Consider the following 17778-nt stretch of genomic DNA (forward strand, 5'->3'; position numbering starts at 1 on the left):
AATAATAATAATAATAATAATAATAATAATAATAATAATAATAATAATAACAACAACAAATATATAAGCTTATCACAGAACAAAAGGGAGCACGATGGGATGGAAGGGGGCAAGGGACGCATTTTACCGCACACTGGAACGCTGCCACTGCAACCAAAAGTTCCCATTCCATTAATGGAACAAGTGTGGTGCAGTGGTTTGAAAATTGGCTAGGACAACAGAAGACCAGGGTTCCAATCCCTGCTCAGCCATGGAAACAAGTCACACTTTCTCAGCTTCAGAGGAAGGCAAAGACAAACAAATCTTGTATAAAAGTCACCTTAGGGTCACCATAAGTCAGAAACAACTTGAAGGCACATAACAACAACAAATTTGACATCAGCTAAGTAAGTCTGCTTGCAATGGTATCTTGCATGTTTATAAGACACTAACAGGGCTTCAGCCTGGGTGTCATCGTTTCTCACTGATGCCATGATGTTCCACTGATTTTAGTGGGAAGGAAGGCCTTTTACCAGTTCTGGCTGGTCATGCCAGTTATGACCATTCCTGTACAGTGTCAATTTTGCTACAGATTATTACATGGTGCTGTCTGTAGGGTCACCCTTATGACTAGTCCAGAAGCTGCATTTAGTGCACATGCCTACGTTGCTGTGTGTAGCAACCTCTCAGCAGCTTTTAACACTTCTGCTGAAAGAGTTGGACTGCACACATCTCTCTGACTAGTCCAGATTTCCAGTTTTTGTTACTTGTGTTTCCAAGCTTGCAATAACTCAAGCCAGGATTAATTCAAAGATTGCAATTTTCCTTATTATTATTCCTGAGCTTTTCAATCATTAGGCTGCTTTGGGCAATTATGAGGAAGGGTGGAGTTTAAATTAATAGATCAGTATAGCAAATAGGTTAGGTCCTTGTGGTTTGCCCAGGCATACTCCTCTGATGCAGGTGGTGGCCACTCATAGGATGTTGCCACACTGCTGATTAATGCAGTTTGACACCACTTTAACTTTCATGTCTCCATCCTATGGAATCCTGGGATTTATATTTTGTTGTGGTGCCAGAGTTCTATGACAGAGAAGTTGAAACATCTCACTTAACTATAAATCCCAGAATTCCATAGCATTGAACTATGCCAGTTAAAATGGAGACTAACTGCATTAATTCTGCAATGTAGATACAGACATAAAGGGGTCATTTAGGGCTAAAACCAACTTCAGAAATAATCCAGTTTGAGACGACTTTAACTGCCCTGGCTCAATGCTAGGGAATTTTGGGAACTGTAGTTTGTTGTGACACCATAGCTCTCTAACACAGAAGGTTCAATGCCAAACAAAACTACAGTTCCCATAATTCCCTTCCACTGAGCCAGGGCAGTTAAAGTGTTCTCAAAATGGATTATTTCTACAGTCTGTTTTGGCCCTTAGTTTAATTGCCCTTATCTATGGCTTTGGGGCATGCACTTCAACAATTTTGCAGTGGGTCACATGTATGAAATTTTAGTAATTTTATATCTTTTTATTACATACCACTCAAAAAATCTTCGGTTACACAGAGCATAAGCTTTTCATGTATATATTTTTTACATAAATAAAAACATCAAAAATCTCTGGAAGGAATAAGTTGCTTGTTTAGCCTTTTGTGCTAAAATAAAATATGTAGTAAGTCATGAGCAGATCTGATGTAATCTTCCACATCAAAGGTGACTGCTAAAAGAATAAATCCAGAAAGCCCTGAAGAGGAAGTTACTTTGGAGCGGTTTGGATGGTCTGCCATTTAAACTACCCTATGTTCCAAGAAGCCATAATCTAATTAGTGCTAATACGATCATATGGAACATCCCTGATTGGTGGCTGGGATCATGTTATGCATGAATATATGCATATGTTATGCATGCATACATTCCCCTATGGAACTGACATTTTTGTGTGGAAGACCTGTATTCAGTTCAAAGTTGCAGAAGCAGAGTTGTGCAAATAATGCCATTGGAGCAGAGGTCTGAATGGGCATACATATTAGGTGGTGCATTTGGTTTGGCAATCAGTTGCAAAACTTTGCCACAAGAGTTGCATAGCACAAACAGTGCAAAACTCCACATGTGCATATTTATGATGTGTAATCCCAGTGTGGGATCTTGACCAATGTCTGCACATAGGATGAAGGATGGTTGCATCTGTATAGCATTTGCAATGATCTGAAGATGTCCACGTGGATATGCAAGTGATCATTTGAAGAAGAATCTTTGGAGCATCATGGGCTTTAAAGGCTTTACATTTTACGGTTAGTAGATTCATCTTTTGAATTATTGCTGTTGTTGCTTTAGATATCCATGGCCCTATTTTATTTTGATTTCTGGTATTCAGAACTAAGCATCTACTACATAATCCATATGTTAGTGTGTCTTGAGATCTCTGCTCATGGGGCAAGATCCAACTACACTTCTTCTGATGCGACTTTGGAATGAAGTGGAACCAGGAAGAGAACAATTTCACTTTCTCACTGCTGATCCCATAAAAGTTGATCTGAAGGGCAAGAATCCACCTCAAAACCATTTTTGGGCTACTCCAGTATGTACAAGGGGGAGTGGAATGGGGAGATTTCCATAACATTGGCACTACCAGGCCAGCACCAGTTCTATACTGGGTTTGGACCATGCCTGAGACCCACATGAAATTCAAGTAGCAAATGTTCTTCAATTGAGGACCTCTGATATGGTTCTGGATTGGTTAGAGCGCTAATAAAACATTTTATGTGAAAATGCATAATGTATTTTCCCCCAAGACACAAGGTGAATAGTTTTAGGCAGATACTTTTGGAACATGACTCCAGAGATTACTAGATTTTTATTTATTTATTTTATTTTGCTAAAGTCTTTTTAAAAATGCTACTGGGTTCTTTTTATATCACTTGACACAAGTGATTCATGAAGTAACCTTGAATTTACTCGATGTCCTTCCAGGATAGAGTTGAAACAAATAAGATTTAAAGTTCTATCTTTTGCTTTATGTTAAGAGGAAGTATCACATACTGTGTGTCACAAATGTGAATGATTTCTCTATTCCAAATGGGAATGTTAGTAATAATTATGAATTATAATAATAAAAGTGAAGAACCTCTCATTTTTCAGACTCAGTATTGTTCAAAGTAAAAACCTTTGGACTTTGTGAATTTTGAATTCAAAGCCGATGTCTCATTTTAAACAAAAATGCAGATCTTTATTACTCTGGTTCTGGCATTCAAATCATCTGTCAGAGGGGCTCTCCAGACCACCCCAAAAGGGTGGGCTGGAGGTACCCAGTTTTCCTCCAGAGGGACATCGCACCAGCCAAACCACACGGCATCCCTCTGGACCAAAAAGAACCTGGAAAAACTGGGTTCTTCTTGGTGCACATGAACAACATCATCAGTGTGCCATTGGCAAACTGTAACGTTTCCATGATGGAAGCGCGGTGCCTGGAAGTGTGGACGCTGTGCCGTGCTTGCATCATGGACATGCACACCATATGGACAGTGCTGCGTAAAGATGGCGCCGCCCATACATGCTAGGTTTTCAGAGCGTGTGGATTCTGCGCATGTCAGAACTCTAGAATTGGCACCAGGCCGCTGCAAACCAGCGGTCTGTACTGGGCCATAATTATCCTTCTTCTAGAAGTTCTCTGCTATAGTGTCAGAAATCATTAATGAGAATTCCAGTGGCTTTGACAGTCACTGATGTCAACAGAGTCCCACAAATTAACATCTAATTTTCTTATGTCTTCATATACAATTTATGCTGGGGGTTTTTCAGTGATGAATTCTGAAAGATTTCTACTTCATTCACTTTTTGCAAAGAAGTGGTGAGGAGATCTGAAACAGAGCCAAAAGGGGAGAAGATGGTAAAGGAGAAAAGGGAGGAATCTTCTCTAAAGAGGCAGGGAAATACAAGTATGGCTGTACATTGGGTGATGAAGATGAGAAGTGGGTATTAATACACAGAGAATAGCAGCCATTTTCTTATGCAATTGGTGGGAATCAGTGCTTGCTGAGATGACAGCCTGGGTGAAGTGGGAACACCCAGAGAAACACTGAAACCATTAATGGGGAGATAAAGACCACATCTTTATTGGATACAGCTGAATAGTGTTGGAATGGAAAGAGGCATAAATTCAGGTATTGGATAGCTCAGCTGTTGTCTGATCAGCCCCATCCCCAGTTCTGGCCCTATTTGGTTGGACCTCCAAAGCCCCTTAAACAGATCACCCAATGTGGGATGAATGGTCTTATAGCCCCCATTCCCCTGAAAGGTGTCACATGGATCTTTTCCTCATAATTTGTTTCATTAAACTTGTGATTAATAATTAAACCAAGAATGGGTGGGAGGGTGTGAAGGTCACTCAGGTCCAAGTGCTGAAAAAGCTAACTGAGATAAGATTTTACCCTTACTTGGTGGATGTAATGAAGTCTTTGGCTAGCAGTACTGGTCACGAACAGTCCTCCCTCCTCCAGCTCCTAACTGGCCATCATCTCCAGAAGCTCAGGGGGGAAATGCTTGAAGTTTTTGCAAGGGAAATTTATACCTTCCAAAACGTAAAGATGTGCTGAAATTTCCAGATGTCTTTGCAGTTAGTGTTCTCTCACAGAATCATGGATATAAAAATATATATCAGCATTGTTTTATTTGTGTTTCTCAGAATATCACCAGTGTAGTCTTATTAGCTGAATTCTGTAGTAAAATTCCATGAGACTCCCCCTATCCATGGAAATAATGCATATTTAGTAAGTAAGTAAGTAATTTATTTCAGCCAACAAGCCATCAACATCAAAATATATATAAAACATATATAAAACATATAGAACATTTGAAATATTTTAAACAAATAATGCATATTGCAAAAGAGGGGTCCCTATTGAGATGCAAATAGACTTTAAATTTCCTGGACTTTGAAAATCTCCCTATTTGCGGCATGGCCAGAAGGAGAAGAAGCCTGCCTGCAAAAGACATCCTCCCCATCATAACATCTTTACTAAGGACTGAAACAACATGCAGGCATCTGAATAACCTCTCCAGTTGTTGTTTTTTTCCCTCCGGTTTGTTTTGTAACATTTTGTCTGATGAAGAGCCCATGGAGCTTTGGAAGTTTGCAACAAGTATATTGTGCATTTTGATTGGCCAATAAAGGTATCACTGGTGGATCATTATGTGTGCATTATGCCCATTTTCTTAATGTACGTATTTATGGATTTTCCTATTCACTAATGTGTGTTTGTGCACATTTGACAAATATATGTATTGATGCACATATATTGCATATAATCTGAAACAGGAAAAAAACTTGATATGCACAGTTGTTAAAAGAAACAGCATGCAAGAGACTATTGCAGAAGTTTTGAGAATAACTGAGAGAAAGAAGCTGGTACACGAAGCTTTTGTAGACTGAGAGCCTGTACACATGGGCCAGAAGGTTCATGTTCTTTGTATTGTATTGTCTGGACAATGTAGGCTATTAGCCTCAGGCCAGGATAGCCAGTCTGCATGCTGATCTTGCAGTCCTGGACTGATCCTGGCCCAAAGAGGCCTTAATCCAATCTCAAATGACTGGCTGTTCACCACAAAGTTTCCAGGAAACTCAGCAGTGACAGCCGCCAGACCATATAGCCCTGCTCACCCTTTATCTGCTAGAGCCATCAGGTCTTCTTTGAAGGCCCCCACCATAGCCTCTGACATCAGAACAGAATACCTGGTCACGTGGGTATAGTCAGGTACACCATTTCTGCCCCTGCCCTGTGATAGGGGCCTTAAGAGAAGACTCAACAGAGGTGGCAGACAGGGGTATGGGGTGCCAGCAAGGCCATGATGCAGTGGCAGGTAGGTGTGTAAACAACCACCTTTCACTGTGCCAGCCTGGGGACTGATCTGGGTCACAACCGGGGACACGGTAGTATGGGCTTGGCCCATTTGCTCAGGCCCAGAGCCTACTTTATTATATGAATCTTATGAAAGATGCTACAAGATCCCTTGGCATACTAATCCTGACTAACATACCTATGTCTTTAAATTCTATCATAAAAGAAAACATCCATGTTTTCATTAATAGTTTCACAGTCCATAAATAAAACACTCAAAAAAGTGTTAATGCAGATGTCTTTTCCATCCCTACACCAAAGACAAGGATGTATGGGGGTGAGGGTGGGACTTTAAATTTGATTATAATGAAGGTCAGCTACTAAATTTCATATATTTCCATACCACTGGTGATTTTTAAAAATTATGCTTTAAAAAAAAAGCCCTGTGTGCATCTCAGTAAATAAAGCTGTACAGTCTTGCATTAGAAAATAAATTACAGTAAGAGAGAGAGAGAGAGAGAGAGAGATTAATTTTTCATCCACTTGCCCTTTTAATGAATGCCAAATACCATCAAAAGAATGTGTCATCAATTCTTCACTCATACCTCCAAATTTCTAGCTTTCTTAAGATCCCATTTCTGGAACTGCCCAATCTTCCTGTTGCTTTCAATTTTCTAATCATATTGTTGGATTGTTTAATGACCTGAAATATATGCAGCATGTTTATTGACAATACTGCTGCTACTGAACATTCTATTTTGTTTCCAGTATATTGTTAATTACAAACTAGCTAAATTCAACCCAGGAAATATGGTATGTAGCGGGTGTGAAATACATTAGTGTATAAAGAAATGGCTCAACATCAGACTGCTCTTTTGCTCCCAAGCATGTCTATGTAATATGCATTAAGTATAAATATTTATAAACAAAGAATCTTGGATTAATGACAGCTAAAGCATTCCTGTAGCTGTAGGTCCTTCAGAAGATAAAGTTGAAAACATGGTGATTTGCACATTATACATTCTCCTTGAGTCCCCCCCCCCAAAAAAAAATGAATAAATAAAAATCCAAAATCTGAAACATTTTTGGTCCCAATCATTTGAAATGTGGGCTTCATTCTGTAACAACTGTTCCTTGTTGCCAGTGAGACTGATTGCTGAGGAACAGAATGTCATAGCATGAGCATTTTCTGGACTGTGAAATGTAGAAACTGTGATGATGACATCCAGCGGCATCGCTAGGGGATGTGGGGAGAAGTCTGTAGTGCACTGGGTGACACCCCAGAACAGGTGTGACGTGTGGTTGCCCCCCACCTCAGTGCTATCACCTTGGCATGGCACGCAGCAGTGAGGGAGTGTGTCCAGCCCCCCTCCCTCCTGTGTACCACATTACATGTAAGTAGGACAGCATGCAGCTGGGGGGTGTGTGGCCATACTCTGTCTCTGCCATGTGCCACTCTACATGTGAGTAGAACAGCATGTGACAGACAGGAGGTGTGTGCAGCCCCTCCCCCTACTTCATGCCATTCTACTTATGTGTAGAGTGGCATGTAGCAGTGAGGTGGGTGGTGCCATTTTGGCCCCCCCTCTTAGAAGCCCAGCCCCCATGTCTGGTTACACCCCAGGCAGCTATGCCATAGGTGACAGCTGAAGGAATGCACTGAAGTATGTTTGTGTGTGTGTTCTAATACAAAGATAGTACCCAATTTGTTAAAGTCAGATTATCAATTAAGTGATAAAATTTCCAACCACAACCAGCACCTTAATTACATTTGTTTGTTTTTTTAACTGATATGATGTACTGGGGTTGGAATTTCATCTCAGTTCCACAATAGTTAAATCAGTTATTGTTTAACTGAATAAGAAACAGGTGATCAAAGCCAACAAATGTTATGATAGTTTATTTAACTCCAGAATGCCAATGTTCAAAAATATTAACTCAAAAAGTAGTAAGGGTAACTTGGAAGGAAGTGCTTTTTGGTGTCTCCCCCCCCCCCAAATCTAGGTGGCCTTCTAGACACTGCATAGATGTTCTTCATTTCCCTCAGGAAACAGAATTTTGAAGGTTGTTACCCTAGCATTTTATTGGGATTCACATGGGAATCAAGTAGTAAATCAATAATAATGATGGATGACATTTTTCAGCTTTATTCCAGTAAGACCTTTAATGCACTCATCTATCTTAAATTTAAGTGGCATTTTAACATAAACTTGATAGTTAAATTTCCTCCTTTCTAACATAACTACAATTGAATGCATTTTGAAAGCCTTAGTAATGATTGACTAAATGCATTAGTTCTTTTCTACTAACTTCTCCATCTTTGCACATGTAGTATCTAAGGAAGGGTAGTGCCAGGAAGGATATATGGAGCTACTTCAGAAATGGAAAAAGTGTGGAGGTAGAGGAAAAGAGCTCTGTCTTTCCTTATACCTTTTCAACAGCTCCAACTGCTGGACAGGTGAAGACTATTGATCTCTGAGGGGCTCTTCAGACAGACCATTAAGTCCGGCCTGGGGGCACAGTTGGGACGTCGCGTCCACATGACACATGCCCTGACTCCACCCCCCAGGTTGCTGTCACAGTGTGTGACACATCGCCAAAGGAGCACCGTATAGCCACGGCGATGTGCCTATCACACCCTTTCCCGGTCACCAAAAAAGCTGCTTTTTGCAGCTCCCTTTTGTGCCCTGAAAAGGCTGGATTGGGGCTGCGGCATGCAGTTGCCATGGCCCCAATCTGGTTGAAGTAACTCACCTGACCCCACTCATGCTGTGATAGCTTACAATGTTTTCTAAGAGAAGATGCCTTTGATTACCATCCAAAGGCTTTGGGTGATACCAAACAGAGCTCCTCTGGTGTATATCTTGATGTCCAGTGTGAGCACATATTACACACTGATTCAGAATCTCGTCTGGGTTCATTTTCCCCCCTTTCTGGTCACCAATCATAATCTAACAGTACAGTGGACCCTTGTTATACGCTGGGGTTTGGTTCCAAGATCCCCCGTGTATAACAAAATCCGTGTATGCTCAAGTCCCATTGAATATAATGACATAGCAAAATGGTGTCCCTTATAAAAAATGGAAAATCAAGGTAAATTTATACTTTTTTGGAACATTTTCAAACCGTGTATGCTTAAATTCGTGTATAAACAATCCGTGTATAAGAAGGGCCGACTGTATTATCAAGTTTAATCCCACCATTAAGGAGAAAGATGGCTGTCTCAGACAGCAAATGTGGTTAGAAAGCAGTAAGATGTTGAGGGAGGTTATTCTGGTACTATGGAGCCTGCTCTGCACCATGAAGTTTAACCTTGTTTACTGTCCTTAAGCATGTTAGTGAAATCCTTCCCATAACCATTCTTGACTCAGCTGTCATTTTCATCAACTTCTTTGTTGAAACACCACCAAATTTCTCCTTCACTTCAGAAAGAAAAGTATGGGGGTGTACAGACCAGAACTTTGTGCCGGTCTGTATGCACACTAAGGCTGAACGTCCATATGCTCAAAGCCCTTGTTGAGCCACCTGGGTGCCATCTTGGCAGATGCCCATCTATACGGCGCATGCCATGATGATGCTCATCATGCACAGTGCCTAAATGGCACTGCACACAAGGAGTGTTGTCATGCCGTGCGAGCATGCCTATGGAGCTGCTTCCAGGATGCAAAAAGAACCCACAAAAAGCGGGTTCTTTTTGCTCCCTCTGGAAGCCGTGGCGTGTGGTTGCCACGGCCTCCTTCTGGGGCAAAATTGGGCAGCATGGAGCCACCCGTCTATATAGCCCCTATCTTGGGCTAGTATTGATTCTTAGTAAGCTTCTGTCTCTCCTCAAAATCTCTCACAGTAGCAGAGGACATCCTATGGAGCTATTCTTATCTAACACAGCTACTTTTGTGTAGGCACAGGTTAATATGTGTGAGAGACAAAACTGTGGATCATCTGTATAAGGGATACTGAAAATCCATTTAAGCCAACAGTTCATATTTTATTTCCTCCTTTGTCTGCAGTTAGTAGGGAAGTGTAAAAAGCCAACACATATTTCACTTATGTAGCTCCTTCCTCATGTAATGTCATGCAAAGTGGCAATGAGCATGCCAATTTAACAGTGCAATATATGCCATGATGTATGGGGAGGCATAGAGCTTGTTCATTTATTATTTTTGGTGGAAATTTTATTTTCCGATTTGTCTTTATGGACAATTAAGTGCAAAAGCACAAATGCAATGTTCACAATGGTAGAATTTTCCCCCAGATGTTAATTGCCCATCATTCTGCATTTAAAACCACCATCAATTACCATCTGATTACCTTGTAAAAGCAGCTTTTATTGTTCTATTTGCATCTATTTTTCCACTGGAGAAGATCAGCAGGGCTGAGATGCCTAGTAGAATTAACTCCTTCCATCCCCAAAGCACAGGAACCTTGGAAGTGGTGAGCAAGCATTCATCTGTATGTTTCCTGTCTTCTAAGAAGTGAACCCAAGACATTGTGAAGGCAAACAATCTGAGTAGGACACTGAACTCCAACTGCTTTCACAACTAGGAAAATGAAAATAGAAGCAAAGTCCCTTTCACCACGTTAATGAGAACTGGAAATATTAGAGCAATCCTCCTAGAGAGTGTGGAGGAAAATTTGCAACTGTAAAGACCTGGCTTAATTGCTGCATTGTTCCTCATTCAGAGGCACTGTCTGAATGCTTATCACACTTGGCTAAATTGCTTACCATCTTGCAAATCAAGTTGCTTTTTCCCCTATGGATATTCAGAATCTATTTGCTACCCTGCTGCCTGCTCAAGTCACTTTTTTGCATATGCAAATATGCAATTTTCACCACAGGAGGGGAAAAATGCAATTTTCACCACAGGAGGGAAAAAATTATTGCCATTTGTTGGATCCCTAATGCCCTGTTCAGATAGCAAGTTGAGAGCTTTCTTGTGCCTGCGTTAAATTAATAATGATTTTAAAATCCCTTCCTGTACAAACCTACAAAATATGCTCCGGTTTGAGTATACTGCAGAAGAATTGGTGGTGGATTTGTACAAGTTGCATCACTAATACAACCAGCATGAGCAGCCCCAGTGTTGTGACAAAAGAAGCTGATAGTCTTGTTATTTGAGTTACTGAAAAATAGATAACTACCAGCAACCAAAGCTTGATTGTTTTTCTCAACTGATTGATAACACTGAAGGGAAATTAAATAGCTAATAAAAATATACAATACAGTGGTACCCCGGGATACGAATTACCCAGCTTACGAATTTTTCGGGATACGAAAAAATCCCATAGGGATTTATTGTTTCGGCTTACGAAGGTTTTTTCGGGTTACGAAAAAACCTCGGCGCTATTTTCCGCCACCGGAGGGCAGCAGAGAGCTATTTTTTCCATTAGCGCCTATGGCAATTCAGGTTACGAAGGTTTTTCGGGTTACGAAATTAGCCGCGGAACGAATTAATTTCGTAACCCGAGGTACCACTGTATACATCCCCAACCACAAAAAAGGAGACACAAAAGATTGCATCAACTATAGAACCACATACAAGCAATATCCCATGCAAGCATATTATGCTCAAAATTCTACAACATAGAACTCCAACCATACATAGAGAAAGAAATCCCAGAGATTGAAGTGAGGTTCAGAAAAGGAGAAGGCACTAGGGACCACATTGCAAACATATGATGGATAATGGAACACACCAGGGAGTTCCAAAAGAAAACCAGCATGTGCTTTATAGACTATAGCAAAGCCTTTGACTGCATAGATCATGAAAGGCTATGGAACACCCTTAAAGACATGGGAGTACCAAAACATATGATAGTCTTGATAAGAAATTTGTACTCAAGACAAGAGGCTACTGTCAGAAAAAAACATGGAGAAACAGAATGGTTCTCAACTGGTAAAGGAGTCAGACTTATCTTATCACCCTACTTGTTCAACTTATAAGCAGAACATATTGTAAGGAAAACAGGCTTTGACACAGAACAAGGAGGAGTGAAAATAGGAGGAAGAAATATCAATGATCTGAGATATACAGATGACACCATAATACTAGCAGAAAAACTCAAAGACCTGAACAGCTAATAAGAAAGGTCAAGGGAGAAAGTGCAAAGGCAGGCCTATTGTTGAACAGAAAGAAAACAAAAATAATGATCACAGAGAAGCTACACAAATTTGAATTAGACAATGAAGAAATAGAAATAGTAAAAGAATTCACATACCTGGGATCAAACATTGATAGAAATGGAGACTGCAGCCAGGAAATCAGAAGAAGATTAAGAATGGGAAGAACAGCTATGAAAGAACTAGGGAAGATCCCAAAATGCAAGGATATACAACTGAGTACAAAAGTTAGAATCGTACAAGCCGTTGTTTTCCCTATTGTCATGTATGGATCTGAGAGCTGGACAATTAAGGAGGATAGGAAGAAAATCAACTCATTCAAAATGTGGCGCTGGAGAAGAGTGCTAAGGATTCCATGGACAGCCAAAAAGACCATCAAATGGGTCTTGGAGCAGATCAATTAATAAACCCTAGGTGTTGATTTCTATCCTCAAAATAGTATTAGCACCTTGGATAGTTCTTTTAAAGTCTGGAATAAAACCCAAACTGGTTTGTCCATAATTCTGGAAGCCACAAGCTGCCCCAACATCTACTGCAGTATTGCCTCCACTGATGCTTTCCACTTCAGCTTTCAGTCATAGGAGTATGAAGTATAGACTGCTGCCCCACACATGGGAGTAGGACATATTTTTCTTCTTCTATTCTGACAATAATGGAGGATGAAAAAGCTGTACATGAGCAGGCCTGTTTTGTGGTCTGGAACACTCCTGTGGCTGTCCATGTCAGCCAGTGCACCAGGCTTCCATCCCAAGCTATGTTTCATTTCTACCAATGGTCTTCAAAAGAGATGGACTTCATGCTTCTGGTAGTGGTGAAAGTGTGTCACACCATCCTACATTCAGGTCCTTGTACCATTGATAGGAGCTGATGATACTGTAGCCTTTGTTAACACCAAAATTGTTTTATTCTGATATGCTTCCAATTTTCAGAGTAGAACACAGCAGCTAGCCTCACCTGTATTTTTATTTTTTGAAAAACATGCATAAGGGCAGAGTCTCCCTCTTAGGTCAAATGCAAATATTATATTTTTTGTTCCATTGTTTTAAAAGTTACGGTCATTCAGGGTCTTCAATCCTGTATGCTTTTTAAAACTACTGTGCATCATGATGGAATATATATTTTTACAAGCTTGACCTAGGCTGAAGCAGAATTGCTTGGGTTTATAAGCCTTTTGGTTTAACAAAAAGTATCAGTTTACCTCTTCTTTTTCTCTCATTCAGAAGAACCAATCCAATTCAAATCTGATGGGTTTCACAGCCATCACATGGATGACAGTCTTTTTTGCTTCTGGCAATATCCTTAAATAGTAAAGAATGATCAATAAGAACACGAACTAGGGTCAACCATTCAATTAAATTCTCTCACCAGCACTAAATTATATAATAAAAAATGTGTCCTGAATTTTTAAACTGTTAGGAGTCCTGCATGAGATATTCCACACTTGCTTTGTCCTTTTTCTTTCTCTCTCTCTTGCAAGCTTCTGCATCATAAACATAAGAAGTGTGTCTTGTCTGTGTATCTATTTAAACTGAAACATTCTACGCCCCCCACACTCTGATACTAAACAATGCATTCTTCACACCCTTAGTCCTTTGATATTTCATGTCCCTCTAGGCAAGCCTCTTGCCTCCAACTAATGCAGAAGGCCAAAAAAATGCCAAAATTGCAAAAAGAAAGAGACAATACAGCAGATGGTCCTGCAAATTAGTGTGTCATATTGTAAAAACACAGATGACAGTTTTAAGAGAAATTACAAATTCAAACTTAAGCCTCTGATGTTGGAGCGTTCAGAAGAAAAACACTCTAACAACCTACCTAAATAAGGAGACTAAGCATTTAAAACCCAGAAAACCGTTCCAGTATTATGCGCGCCCCCCCAATTACCATATATAGTGAAAAACAACTTGGTGGAATTACAGCAACTAATATTATTGCGTGCGCATGAGGGTTTGAGTGTTGGACTACAACTACTGGAGACCCGGTTCAATCCCTGTTCACCAGGAAACCCACTGGGTGATTTCGGCAAGTCAACCCTCTCTCAGCCCAGACAGCAAAGGCAACTCCCCAACCAACACAAAATTACCAAAACCCCCATGGTAGGTTACCTATGGCACAAAAAGTCAAAAGACTTGAAAAGCACCAACGTCAACCACTAAACAATATTTCTGAAAATTATGCTCCCGAAAGGGTACCAAATGTTTGCCATCTCAAATCTTGAACACTATTTGGGATTAAATTGAAATATGGCTCATACAGACCCGGCACTTGCGCACTCTGTGCACCGGGTACCATCTTGGTGCAACACACATTTCCATGGGGTGCACCCGAGGATCAGGTGTGTGGTGCACAAACACCCACCAACTTGGGAACATCAGAAGCAGCAGATGGACCCTATGTGCTCATGTAGCCAACCAGCAAAGAAGCTCCTTTTGGCTCTTTCCCATGGGTGGGCACATGCATCCAGTTGCCCACGTTCCAAACCCCCTGCCCCAGGGGCAGCACAGGGCCACTCCTTTGGGTTCTGTACAGGCCCAACTTAGTATTCATTTCAGATAAAGCAACACATAAGAACAAATATCGATTCAACCATGCATTTATTTCAAAAAGATATACATCTACCACTTGAAAGACGTTGGAATCACAGCCCCCCCTATCATTTGGAAACTGCTTCTAACCCATATCGATCAACCGGAACGTAATATGCCACCCTCTTTTCTGCTTTGCTCACGAACTGTTCCCAGTTACTGGCCACTCACAATCAAAACACCGGATGTTGAACACACTGGAGTTTTCCAGAGAAGGGACAATCAAATTGTCTGAAAATCTGGAACCTGTCTTATGAGGAGGACTAGGCCCGACTGTATGTTCGCCTGGAGAAGAGAAGCTAAAGAGGTATATGATCAGCCTGCTCTACAAATTTGAAGATGTCATATAGACACCTAGAATCATACATAAACCCAGGCATCCATCAAACTCCCTCCTCGCAGAAATCCACAACTCACACCAGAACTCCCCGAACGCTCCGGCCCCCCATCCACCCCCCGCCCTCTTCCCCCTCTCAACCACCGCACCTCCAAGGAAGGAGACTCTCACCTCCGAGGCGATGCATTCCACTGTCGAACACCCTTCACTTCAGAAGTCCTCCAATGTTCAGGTGAATATCTTTTCCCCTAGCTGCACCATTGTTCCGGGCTCCTGTCCTCTGGAGCACGCAAAACAAGCTTGCTCCCTCCTCAATATACACCTTCACTCATTTAACAGGGCATCATATCACCTCTTAACCCTCTTTTTCCCTCCCAGGCCAAAAATCCCCGCTCCCTAAGTCGTCCTCACTCATGGACATGGTTTCAACCCTCACCATTTTAGTCACCCTCCCGGACACGCTCCATTCTACAATTCCCTTCTGAATTGTGGTGCCCAGAACGGACACAATATTCAGGTGGGGCCTGACCAGAGACAGAATACAGTGGCACTATTATCTCTCTGATCTAGACACATTACTTCTTTGATCGCCTAAACTAGCATGGCCTTTTTAGCTGCCGCATCACACTGTCACTCCTGTTCACACTTGTGGTCTACGGGACCATCCAGATCCCTTTCACACTAGTTCCTCAGCCAGGCGTCCAACCCATCCTAATCGTGCATTTTGCCATATTAGGAGGGACAAGCCTGTTTCTGCACGTCAACGAGAACAGCAGCATTGAATAATGGATCGCAATTACCGGAAAACAGATTCTACCTCCAACATTCGGAGGAACTCCTACCAGACGCCATGACACGGGACACACAACCACCCTCAGAGGGGTGGATCCCCCTTCTTTGGAGTCTTTAAAACAGAGGCTGGATGGCCATCTGTCAAGTAACCTTGCATTGTACCTTCCGCATGGCCGAGTTGGATTGAAGGCTCTTTAGGCCTCTCCCAACTCTTTCTTAAGGATTCCTAGGATTCTAAATTATTTCTTGTCCTGGTCTAGAATTGGAATCTAACTTATTTCTAGGCTTGACTGTCCATGGACAAGGTATGAGAACCCTCCCAGAGCTACTGTGGTTGTTTCACATTATATTTTTAAATACAGAAATTCCCTTCTCCTTCAAATCCTGTGGAATGACTCGCAAATAGGCCATGATATCTTCTCCACATCACAAAATAATTTGTCTGCACTCCACCACCGAAGTTTTCGACTTCCATTTTTAAAAAATGTTCTAGCTTAAACTAGAATTTAGTAGTGCAGCAGAAGTAGGGGCGAGCAAATACCTGGTAGAATGGATGAACTAGGAAACCCTCGCTCATCCTGCGTTCTTCTCTAACAACCAAAGGGCTTATGCAAGCCCTTCACCCAAGTAAACAAAGTGTAGCCGGGGCCCCATCACAGTGCTCAAGGCCATTTTTCAACCATTCAACACATCCCCCCCCCACCACCGCTCTCAACTGTCATTTCTTCTAGCCCTAAAATGGGGTGAATGTCACTTGTGTGCCTCATGCATTTCTGACTTTATGGGATCCAAATGCAACCACATTGGGTTTGCTGTCAAGATTCCTCAAGGAGTTTTCTTGCCCTTCCCCCTCCCTCTCCTGAGGCTAAGCGTCGTGACCTTGCCCAGTCCCTAGGAGTTCATGGACCCCCTGGGAATCAAACCTCGTCTCCGCATCAATTCCCCACACTCAAACCCCTGTGTCAGCCCCCAATGGGGGGACATTGCTATGCCATGACCATCCTCCACGGATGACACCGTTCAACCCTTTTCAACCATTACGTGTACCCACACTCCTAAGGGCAAGACGACAAGCACCCTCGTTACCATAAAAATACCACCCCCCCATTTTTCAAACCGACCCCGAAAACGACCTCCTTTACGCCATTTCTACGTTTTTTCAAAACTCATTTTTGAATTTGCACACACTCCTCCGGGCAGAAAATATTGCCACCACTTGCCCACCTGTCTTAAAACAAGCCAGACCCATGACATCATTTTCTTACGTAACTTAGTCCCATTATATTCTAAGGCCCACAACAGCTATAATTTATTACTTAAACCGATGTTTTGAAAAATGATTACTTTATTTCTCCTTTCTTCACAGTGATTAATTGTCTCCAACACGTCATAAATAGGGAACTTTTTTTTCAAAATCTTATACATCAGGCCGCTGACCTTGGCAAACCCCAAACCTTGTATACACATTCATACTAGAACTACTGGTAGTATATAGCAACAAGCCCCAAAAGGGCACCATGAATTCACTCTTCCAATTTAGAGACCTTCAGCTATAAAGTAACTTACAATACACCCCAAATAGATGAAGTTAGTCTGTGTACACCCTGAAACGGTAACATGCTGTAATGTCGTTATTGGAAAAGGACTTAATCAGCACAATAATCTATTGTAATTTTCTACTTGCAAGCCCGCTGCTGTAAACGTTCTGATGTTGAAGAGGCAAACGGCCAGTCTAATGCTTCAGATCTGCTTGAGTACCCGAGCCCGGACCATACCAGGATACAACCTATCGAGTAGAAAACTGCGACCTGCTTTTTACTCGAGAGTCTGAAACTCCCCATTCAAACCGACAGGAAATAAGCTTCAATCCCAGTTCAGGAATGAAATAGACACATTACCTCTATTAATCTTTTATGTAGTTCCCCTTCACACAGTCCGCAAAAAAAACCCACAACCTCCCCTCTTGCACATACAACCCTACACTGCACCCACCCTACACCGAGTAGGGGCTCCAATGTCCATTAGTCCCACAGCCAATCGTCGAGCACAATGATGGGTCTCACAGCCCCATACTCCTCTGGAGGGTAACCCCATTCCACGTCCAGCTTTAACCCCATGAATGTTTCAGT

This window comes from Sceloporus undulatus, chromosome 1 (genome assembly GCF_019175285.1).
Source record: "Sceloporus undulatus isolate JIND9_A2432 ecotype Alabama chromosome 1, SceUnd_v1.1, whole genome shotgun sequence".
NCBI lineage: Eukaryota > Metazoa > Chordata > Lepidosauria > Squamata > Phrynosomatidae > Sceloporus > Sceloporus undulatus.